The sequence below is a fragment of the Hetaerina americana genome, unplaced genomic scaffold, assembly GCF_022747635.1.
Source record: "Hetaerina americana unplaced genomic scaffold, ioHetAmer1.1.p SCAF_7, whole genome shotgun sequence".
In the NCBI taxonomy this organism is placed as follows: domain Eukaryota; kingdom Metazoa; phylum Arthropoda; class Insecta; order Odonata; family Calopterygidae; genus Hetaerina; species Hetaerina americana.
Genome location: NW_027287316.1, coordinates 68,457,990 through 68,470,132, shown reverse-complemented (window position 1 = coordinate 68,470,132; position 12,143 = coordinate 68,457,990).

The window sequence follows — 12,143 nt, the reverse complement described above, 5'->3', positions numbered from 1 at the left end:
GGCTAAAGCACTCGACCGGATATTGAGGGATCTGGGTTCGAGTCCCAGTCAAGGCGAATGATTTTTACACTCTGAAATTGTTGCATTGAAATGCACATTAGCGGATGACTCCGTTAAAAGTTACTGTTGCGGCATCTCCCGCAGTTTCTTTGGAATTTGTCAAAGTATTAACACCATAAGTGTTTAAAGTTGGCTTTAACCTCGTGGACAGTGGCGCCTCGCGCACGACTACGAATGTATGTGACATTGTATGTACGGTATTTCGTCACAACATCTAGTTCCTTTAAAAGCCCCAAAATTTCAGAGTTTAAGAGGACGCCTCGGTAGTCTAAGTGGCTAAAGCACTCGACCGGATATTGAGGGATCTGGGTTCGAGTCCCAGTCAAGGTGAATGATTTTTACACTCTGAAATTGTTGCAGGAAACCTACTTATTACTGAACGGTGTATCCAGGATCCTATTTCGAATAAGGTTTTGGTCACTCTTAAACAAATCAAAATTTATACGAATCGATGGGAAGGGCTTACGGGTATGTATAAATAGATGTATTAATATGCATTGTAATTGCACGGGATATATTGCTCAGTTTTTTGTGATGCTTTCGTACGTCATATTGTCTTAAAAATCATATTGTCATATTAAAAAAAACTATTTTAGCTAAATATGCTCATGGCTCAAGGATTCCGCAGGGTGGTGATATCATCCACGTAGTACGTTTCAAAATGACTGGTTTAAAATCAATCCAGTTAGGTGAACGACCACCTTCTATCAGAGCTAACCAGACATATATAAAGGTCAGCATTTATGGCCCCCTCGTCCAGAATGATATCCTTTGAAAAATCTTTTATTGCTGTAGATTCAGTAAAAGAATAGGTCGTTCTTCGCCTTGGAGAACTTTTTTGCATTATTATTACTAATAAGAAAGTTCAGTGCATCACACCACGGTATCACTTCCCAAAATAAAATAGGAGTATATCAATAGCACGCATTGGATTCACATACTTAAGAACGGCCTCGGCTACCAAACGTTAAGTTTAAATAGAAAGGATAAGGAGACGGACCAACTTCAATTATGGTGTAACGGAGGACTTAACCAGTTGTAATACAGGGTATTCTCCATTTTCATAAATATCTGTAATGCGTTGGAAGAGCAATAATTTAAATGAGGAGACGGAGGTAATCTATGAATGAAGGACGAAATTTGTAATATTTATGTACAAATGATTGAGCAAAATCAAATGTAAAATAAAAAATAAAAGCGTGCTAAATCGGGACTAAAAAGAGAAAATTATGCTTTGGAGACAGTTTTCTTTGAAGCATATCCTGTAAATCTTATCCTCGTTGCCATAATCTGTCCCATGTATGTCATATTCTCTTAAGCGTATATCTTTTACAGAATGTTAAGACTGGAGAATGTGAGCACTAAGATTGCATGAATTTTAATTATTTCATTGCATTAATAATTCCAGAAACTCACAATAATTCAAGACAATAACTTTTCTACGGATGATTTTTTCTCACTTTTCACAAATAACGGTGGGTATATTTACCCCCTGAATTCACCGACTTTCTTGAAAATTGAAACCTTTCAAAGGTTATTGACCCCCTTTCTTCTAATATCAAGATACCAAAATAACGTTTTTCCCCCCCGTGGTTCTAACGAGCATTCCTATCGTATTTACTCCTGTAATTTATGTACACAGCAATGAGACACAAGTCGTCGATGCTACGTCGTATTCTAGTTCTTTGATTCGTCTTTATGAAAAAAATAACGTTAATACATCCATCCATCACATGTTCACTCTTTTCCTTGTCTTGAGCCCCCTTCCCCCTCATCCCAATATCTCTCCTCCATCTTCCTTTCTGCTCACCCCACTCGTCAGAATTCGCCCTTACACACACAACCCACCCCTTCTTATCTCCAATTCGGTCTCCTTGCCCGTCATACCTCACACCTCTCGGCGCACGGATCCTTCCACTTTCCACTCACTTCGTTCCACCCTTCCATTCTGGCCCAAGGTGCGAAGGAGCACCGGGCGAGGAATAGAAGCCTTCTTCGTCTCGAAACCCTTCTCCACGAAACCCCAGCAGTTCCCCAAAAACCGTTCGCAAACACTCACTTTGACGAATACCAGCCTCTTCAGTGAGTTCGCACTCTCCTTCTCTCTCACCAACTCTCTCCATCTCTTTCCTTTCTTCTTCTACCCCGGTTTCTTTTAGTTCCCTCTTCCTTTTATTTTTGGTAGATTTTTGAGGCCTCATGCTCCACCAAGATGGATGGCGAGATTCCTTGGAATTTTCGAGCAAATTGCGTATGTGTGTGTGCATAATTGTGTCTCTTCATGTTTTTATGTGTGATATGTGTGTGTTAATGTGCAAGCAGAGTGAAAAAAGGCGATTTAACGAGGTAGCAGGGGTAGCGGATAGGGTTCAGCAGGAGAGTGGATTGGAGGGCGAGAGAATTCCAAAAGATTCTCGAAATATACACGTCAAATTTAGAAAGATCTCAGTAATGAGATGAGGTAAAGTACCCATCCGTAATATTAATCTCGGTATACTCACAGGCGTGGAATGGAAATCATTAAATAAGAAATTCAATGGTGGCTATCAATCGGGCACTCCAGTAACACGCAATTTCATTCATGCGCTTCTTGCAAGAAATATTTCATGTATTTGTTTATAATTATTTTACGATTCCTGGGTAAGGTCTTCAAATTATTGGAATATGTCTCGTAAATGAGTAAATTAAGTTGCATGAAATGAGTGCCAAGTGTCCCGTAGGTCGGTGTTATTAGGTATTAGTCGATACCGTTTCCAGGGAGTGATATTTCCCGGAAAAAGCAACATTTTCTTTGACTCATATAATGAGTTTATTTTACGTTTATTATTTAAAATATATTTTGGTATTATAAATTGCAATAAAAATATTATAATAGTTTATATAATGAATGATGTTCCTATTGATTACCGAAGAAAGTTAAATTAAATAAGAAGATGGCTAGGGGGATGAATTGGTACCCACGTCATTAGGATACTCTAGAATATAGTTCACTAAAATATTTAAGTACACACATTATCAGTGAATTTTAAATTCCTTAGTTGAGTGATTATTTTCTTCATATTTACCTGAAGCATATTATTTTTATATAGTCATTTTAATTGGCTCATGAATGTAATCTGCATTGACATAATCGAGCGACGGAAAACTGCGGTGAAATTAAGAGAAATTAACGAGAAACAAATAAAACAAATTATATCTAACTAATCAAATACTTGTTTATACCCTTTTATAATGCTTATTTCTTATCTGATACTCATTTCTTGACACTGCAATTGCTTAACGTATTTGTCTACTTAAACTCTAAAACTATTATCATTTACCGCATATTTAACTTCTGTTATAGATGTATGGATACTCAATTAATTATTTTTATGTTCAATTGAGAGGTTTAAGAGAACATTTCTCTCTAATATCCAAAATGGAAAGAGAGCAAAAAAGAATCGATTAAATATACATTTTTACAAGCTATACATTATGCCCAATTTAATAGTCCTCCCTTGATCTTATGCATGTAGAATTAGACGGGGACTTAGCAAACCATTATAAAGTGATAATTATGTTAAAATGGTGTCAAATGGGGATACAAATCAAATATAATGCATGTGCGGCCTTTGAACTATTTATAGAAACGCTTGCGACACTTCGAGACAGTATGGAGTAATTCTCTCGTTTTTAGTGGCAATGAAAACGAGGAAAGGCACGACCACTTTAATATTACTCGGGAATGCAATCAGAAGTGAACGTCAAAGTGGCCGATGATCCTCTCCTCACGAGACAAGTTGGATGAAGTATATTAGTAAGGCTTACAAATCCCAGAAAAAGGACCCGATGAAATATTTTGGGGAGTTGTATTTCTGAGCAAATCATCTACGGAATGTTTACAACAGTTAGAATTTGTCTGCTCATAAGCATCTTTGTTAAGAGTAATTTTCGGACTTTAAGGAAAATAAAAGTTTTAAAAAATTTCATTAATTCACCATACAAAATGATAATGACATTAAAAGCAAATTAGATCAGATATAAGGAATTGCAATTAAAAATGAAAGGTGGGATTTTAATGCGTCCTTGGGACCTAGGCGATTGAGGAGGAACACAAGAGAAGATTAGATACAATAGAAATCTGAGCCATGGTGCTACAGAGCAATGATTAAAATAAAACATCATAGGGCTACGCATGGAGTACATCAATGAGAGGATGAAGAGGGTAGATTTTATGGAAGAAAAGTAAGGCTTTAACTATAATTGAGCACATTTTGAGGAAAAATGATTTATTGAAGGTCAAACTGAATATACCGTAGAGGAAAAGAAATTAATAGGAAATTCAAGGATAAATTATGATAAAGGTACTAGAGATGAAATTTATTGAAAGTTGCCTGTGGATTTACAATATCAGTTAGGTTTGTGGAAATAGATTTTACACAGCCAGACAGTTAGCAAGTCAGCCAAATTCTTGCTGAGGCAATCAGAAAATCAGTGTGATTTAAAAAAAACCTTGGCTATTTGATTTTCAAGGAATAGAAAAACAAGTTAAACTAAACGGGATTTACAACGGCATGTTGAACAGTATAACTATTATGGAAGTCTTTTTGACCTAAAACTATTAGGGTGGTAAGAAGAAGAATTTTGTTAAACAAACAAGTTTTGATAAGGAGGAGGGAGTTGATAACAGCAATTTTGAGTAAGGAGAGGATACTGCTTTTAGTTCAAATTAGCCGAAGTTTTCCACCTTGAGGAATAGGACAAAAAAGCACCACTTTTACACACTTAAAATTTATACACGACCAAGATTTCGACGTCATCTCATAATGCTGCAGTGTAGGAAAAACATGGTAATGTATAAATTGTAAATGTGAAACAAGAGTGTTTATTTTTTTCCATCGTCACTTGAGTAAGGATTTTAAGTAAAATTAACTAGAAACTTTGATATTAGTCATGCATTTACACATTGAAAGAACTTGGTTGTTGAAGAAATATAATTATCTTAAATTGGAGACTTCTGAAATGTGGGTTTAGGGAATGGAAAAATGGCTAGAGACGAAAACAATTGCAGACGTATTAGACCTCGTGGGGGAGGAGAGGGATTCGTTTAGAGGAATATAGAAGATGAAATAAAAGTGAATGCAGAGAGTTTCTATTAGAGATAAACTACTGAAGACAGAGATGAAAGAGGGAAGAAGGTTCGTCAAGCGAAGTAGGCCTCCGAAAAGGATAGACATGTTGGTTGGCACAATCTGTAAGGGATTAAAAAGGGTTTATTGTAGTGTGCGATTGCTGGTTATTTCTTTCAAGGAGAGGCTTATTCTTGCGACGGTGTTCAGTCTATGTTCATCCATAACCTAAAATGGTAGGTTACCATTTAGTAATAATGAGAAGCAAGAAGAAGAGCAGCTGCAGAAACTACAAAGGAATGAAGATATTATAGCTCGGTAACATGTTACGATGAAGGGTGATTATAATCAAAACTGTCGTAGTATTGATATACTATGATGATGACTTCATCCTTCAATTTATTACAATGAAAATTTAATGTGTATTCGAAACTTAGATTTTATAATGTTAAAAGTATAAATGTACAAGTCGGGAAATATTGAGGCATTTTAGACCTTTTCGCGACAGTAGATCTACGAGTTTAAAGGAAAGAAATCCAGAGTTTAATTTCAAAATCTTTTCAAAACAATACTTTTCTCTTAAATTTTACTTAAAATAAAAAGAAATTCACATGGAATATAACAATATGCTTTTGATATACGCATTCATAAGTCCTTCTAAGCAGTCTTTCAGTTCTACTGCAACTTAAGAATTAACAGCTTTTTCTCAACATAATATCCGGCTAAATGCTATTTATAACTACGTATTTGAAACAACTCAATTAACTCATTTTCTCGCTGGTAAATGATGAGTCTAAATATGCGTTGTTTATGAAAATAGAGGCCTACTAAATATTTTTTGCTCATAAACCTGGTGTTTTGTGTTGTTCTAATGAACAAAGAGAGAATTTTGGACACGATTTAGTATAATATCCTGCAATATGATGTCAGTTTGCAACCTATTTACTAAGTTACAATATGGCAATGTTCATCGGAGTCACAAACACAAATGACCTACCATAAAGAGTAATATATCCTGAAAAGGTTAACCACTGCCAAAAATCGATTCGAACAAGTAGATAATTATTAAAATCAACTGTTCTTTTTCAAATTAACAATGCATTCTTTGCCGATATGATTGAAATGGCATTGATATATATTGGTCAATAAATGCCACTCCTAATAATTCCCTTCTCATATGTTTCGTGCAGGAAATCGAGTCTATTATCGTCGCTGCCTATAATTGTAACACTATTTATTTATTGCACGCGCTTTTCTTGTGTTGTTTTTGGCATTAATTGTTTCCCCATAGACCTTAACCTTCGGAGTTAAATCATGAATTTCTAACACCCAAACGAGTATATCACATTTGTATTTGTCTTTAAACATAAATGCATTTATTGATTTGAAAAATACACTCATATTTTGTATGCTATTATGTGTTTTTCTTTACTTCCAATGACTTGGAAAGTGTATTTTGGTAAATTTGCAAGATATCCCGTGATCGACGTTTCGTGAAGCTTCCATTATTATTTTGTCATGAAGAAGAACCCTATAATTCAAATATATCTCTTTTTGTCAAATTTATAATGAAACATAATATAATAAAATTACATAGGTTACTATTTAATTTCTAAATAACACGGTTTTACATAAATTAGAATAGGAAGATGAACGGATTCAAAAGGCAGGGGATAATTATAGTGAAACAAATATTATTCCTATGGCCTCTCAGAAATCGAAAATACAATCATGACAGTGAGTTATCCAAAGTAGAACGGCCTAACTGTCATGATACCTATTACCAATCTAAAGACATGATATAATTTAGTTAGTAACGTACACAAATCTACGTAAAGAGTTCATACTTAAACTTTACATCCATGCCTAGCCATTGTTTTAGATGTTCCATTATATATAGGAGCACAAAAAATTACAACAAAGAATAATGGAAAATATCCTAGGTTCAACGTATTTTTAGCCCCTCAAATTGATCTAATTTTTTATACAAAGGCGCGAAAAGAGAAATTTAAAAAATTAAACTAGAGCATTATACACCATTTAAAAGACTGCAAGTAAGGTTTTCATTCTAAAATGCTGTAGACAATATTAAAGTTAATTTTCTTTGTCTTATCTCTAATTAAAATAAAAAAAGTTAAAGAAGTACTGCAAAAAGTCAAGTCATTCAAAAAGTCAAACTTTTTCGCCGATTTTTACATTCTTGTCGTTATCTTCAGTTAATAATTTTTTCTATAAAATAGTTTCGTTCTATTTTACTTAATAAAAACCCCTTAAGTTGCACTTAACTTATTTTAGAAAGTCTAATTATTTACTCTGCTGTTGACAGGCATATATTCTGACGCATCATTAAAGTTTTTCTGCTCTATGTAGAAGTGTAATTACAAGACCTTGACCTGGTACCACTATTCGTTGAAATAAATAGACGGATATATGAAAATATTATAGCTGATTTTAATTATTTTGAATTTTGGACGGACTTTATTGAAGCAAGTCACGCACGGTACACAATTAAATTGCATCATTTTCTTAGAACTAAGTATGCTATAAAGAATAAGTTTTGAAGATATAAGAAACACTGTCACCGGATATTACATCATAAATATCGAAAAACTACGAAGTAAAACGATATCTGAGGGATCTGTCGCTTGAATAAATTGTTGCAGTTTCGCAAGCTTATATAAGAATTATTATTGTTATTATTATTATTAGGTAATCTACCGGTTAAGGTAGGTTTTTGGATGAACATAATTACTAATTAAATAATTTGTGGCCCCTAGCAAAACACAACATCCTACTCTACATCAGGTCCCTCTTCAGCTCTGAGTACTTTCTTCCTCCCTTCATCCCGTCCAACATCCCTATCCTGTTCCTTCCCTTTCCTCGTTTGCCTAAAATGCTCCCCTCTATCACAGTCTTCAACATCCCACTGCCGGACAATATCCCCTTCATCCATTTTTCCTGCCTCCATAGGATTTCTCCCAACAAACCCCTGTCCTCGCCCACCATACCAAGTACTTTCTCATTTGTTTTCTTCTCTGTCCATTTCACCTTCTCCATTCTTCTCCACACCCACATTTCAAAAACGAAAGCTAAATTAGGCAATAAAATCTTCGGTAATGCTAAGAATGTATACAGGGTTCGTCCGGAAAATAAGTGTACTGACTCCTGGGCTGGGCGCGCCGCTCCAGGCGCGCCCAGCACCGCTCTGACGGGCTGCGATTGGAGGGGGGTATGTTGGCAAGCGACGCTGAAAAAGGCAGTCGGCTCTGAGCTGTGGTGTAGTGTGGAGCTCTGTTAACGCGAACCTCCACAAGATGTTCGTGGAGGGCAGAGAAGAGGTCGACGACGAGTCTTCGAGAGGTTCCCGATGATGCCTTCGCGGGAGCGTTCCAGGAATGGGAACGCCGCTGGAACAAGTGTATCGACTCACAAGGGTCCTATTTTGAGGAATATTAGCTTAAGATATGTAAAAGTGTAATAATTTTTTTTTCCTGAGCTCAGTACACTTATTTTCCGGACGAACCCTGTAAGATGAAGAAGATAAAAAAGTTGAGAAATCAAAATACTTTTTTTTGGCGGGCATCATAACGGGTAGCAATGTCATATGAATTTTTTAACTGTCAATCTACGCCTCGAGATAAGACCAGATAAAAGTTAACTCATATTAATGGCCAAGTCCGGGATGCAAATCCCGCATGATACATTCAGATAACCCGTCAATAAATCTAAGCGGGGGGCATCATCTTTTACCAAACCATCGCGGGTAACCGAAAATTGTACAAAGAATGAAACTGGCCTCCCTAGTTATCCTCTCTGGGTAAATTTTACAAGTTTTCACACTAAGGTCTGGTTGATACCAAGCCTTACATTATTCCTATACATCCAACAATATTCATCAAGTCAACATGGGAGTGTGGAGGGGGACAGCCATAAAAACAGAACTATCAGTGCGTATATGTCCGAATATATATTGGCTTAAATAAAAAAATTGATATACTCGCACAGATGTACATTCGAATTGATCAACTTCTCGTGAACACCGAAATTCAAGGGCTCTCCAGAAAGTAACCTCCATTATTCTATAAAAATACACTGGAATAGATACAAAAAATTTATTGATTTCATCCCTAAACTAAAGATCTCTAATATTTTATATATATTTACCAAACAGTTTTAAACATTTTTCATTCTCTGAACTAGTTTTCAAATCCCTTCGGCATAAAATACTGCCACCTTTGATCGCAGCCAACCGATGAAGGCATTTTGAAATTTCTCGACGAGATGAGCACAAAACATGTTGGAGCCTAACTTTTCACTCAAGTTTCCTTCCAATAGAGTCGTAGAAATCTTTTGAAACATTTCTAGAGATTTCAGATATCGTAGAAAGCCGGTTTTCACGAACATTTTTGTCAATTTTTCGGCACAGTTCATTATTCACCACAGAATGGTGGTCACTTCTGTCATCATCTTGGGCATATGTGTTCACTCTTAGACGAACGACAAAATCATATCTTATACGAGTTTTCAGGACACCGATGATGATGAACCGGTCTTAGATACACTGAAGTACTCACGGACGCCTCGTTCGTCGAGGGGTGCTATATGAGTTAATTTCCACTCGTAAAAATAATATGCAATTTCTTCAGCAAATTGCTTTGTTATTAAAGTTAATTGTTTTGATGGGGATTTCTTTCAGACGCGGCTTTCTTTTTTAAATTTCGTAGCTGTTTATTTGTCCCTTCCAGAAACAATAAACTGTCGCTCCTAAACACTTTAGGTGTGCGTGAGACTTCACCTTTATCACTAACATTTTTCTGTAGGCGTTTTAAAATAAATTGTTTCGGACATTGGCCTTTTCCTCAGTATGTAAGAATTTCGCCATTTTCTACGTTTAATGAATATACCGTTGAACAATTTCTTAATTCCTTGGTATTCCTCTGACGTCATTTCAGAGTGGTTTTGGGATATCATCGTAGTATTATTAACAGCGACCTTCTGTAGAATATTGTGATTGAAATGAGTGACTGATTAAATTTTTACGAAATTTGGTCTCCACTTTTTTATTACTCTTCGGAAATTATAACCACTGGACTTTTCAGATGGTTTCAAAAAAAATAATCGAAGGGCATTCTTTTTTCATACATCAGGGCATGTTGGTTAACCAAAGTATACACGAATCACCATTATATTTGTGAGATGCACGTTTGAATTGACTTACCTATCTATCTACATCTACTTAACACCCCGCAAGCGGCCGCTAGGGCGTGTGGCGGGGGGTGCTAGGACACCACCCGTAATTTAAAAAAGAAAAAAAAACCGCATGCAAAAACCACAAATTGATAAAAAAATCGCATCTATCGTTATATCATACGTCACGGCTACCAAGGACTCATGGGTAAAAAAATTACCAAATATGAAAAAAAATTAAATTTAAACTTAATATATTCATAATCCCCTCCCCGGACTACAACCTTGACGTGGTGGAAGGGCTTGTGCGTTCCGATGACCCCTAGAGCTGTGCTGGCGGGAGTAATAAAATTGCTCCTGGTAGGGTCACCCATGCCAGATATGTCGAAGGTTAGGAGCCAGACGAAAGGTAGTCCACGCAGCGTCTGTTCCTCAGTGAGGCGGCTGCAATGGCGTCTGACCCCAGTGTGGCGGCCAATAAGTGATGGTGTCACGTTAAAAATACTATTGAGGAAGGCAACAGGAAACCACCTGAATTATCATTCCCAAGATTAACATGATAGACTATACAAAGATTTTGAGTCCTGCAACTACGGGGCTCGGTCCAATCGCCCGTCTGTCGTCCCTGGCAGCGGGGGAGGCAAGGCTTCCGCGGTCGTCATCCCACGAAACCCTTGCAAGGGAAAACCAGCAGCAGCAGGACAGATGACGCAGAATAAGAAGAACAAATTAGTTAGAATAGGAACGTGGAAAGTTGGGACGATGATGAGGACAGGGAAATTGGAGAATGTTAAGCGAGGGATGGAAAGGGGAAAAATAGATATTTTAGATCTATGCGAGGGGAGATGGAAGGATAGCGGGGATTACTGGAGTGATCAGTATAGAATAATTTACAGCGGCGGGGACGATAGCCAACGAGGGGTTGCCATAGTATTAAATGAAGAGGTTGAAGAAGCGTAGTCAACATAGAAAAGGTAACGGATAGATAGAGATAATAGAGATAAAAGCAGAACCGACGAACTTGGTTATTATTCAGGCATACATGCCACCGAGCAACCATAAGGAAGAAGAGGTCGATAGGATATACGATCAGTTAGAGGACATGATCGCGTTTGTTCCTGCAGGGAAACATTTGATAGTGATGGGGGATTGGAATGCGACGGTAGGCGAAGAAAGAGATGGTGATGAGGTGGGGGACTACGGTTTAGGCACGAGGAATGACCGCGGGGAGAAAGCAGTTGAGGTCTGCAGGAGACAGGGGCTAGTCATCACCAACACTTGGTTTAGACACCACAAAAGACGCAAGTATACATGGAAAATGCCAAGGTGACTGAGAAAGGTATCAGCTAGATTATATCCTGGTTACAAACAGGCTTAGGAACAGTGTGATAAATTCCCACAGCTTCCCGGGAGCGGATGCGGACTCTGACCACAATTTAGTTGTTAATAAATGTAGCGTCCTTTTCAAAAAGATAAGCCAGGGGCGGCGAGTTAGAAAATGGAATTAGAAGCATTGAATGGTTTGAAAAGGAAGGAATACAAAAAAGCGGTAGAGGAAATCATGGAGGATGGTAAAGAGCTAAGTACTATCGAAGAAAAATGGGAAAGTATTAAGAAAGGGTTGCCTAAAGCCGCAAAAGACACATTGGAACCGTTAACGCAAAAAGGACTAGGAAACCATGGATCACGGATGAGATGATTACAAAGATGGATGAGCGGCGAAAATGGAAGAATGTAAATACAGAATTAGACAAAATGAAGTGCAAAGAATCAAACAATAAATTGAGC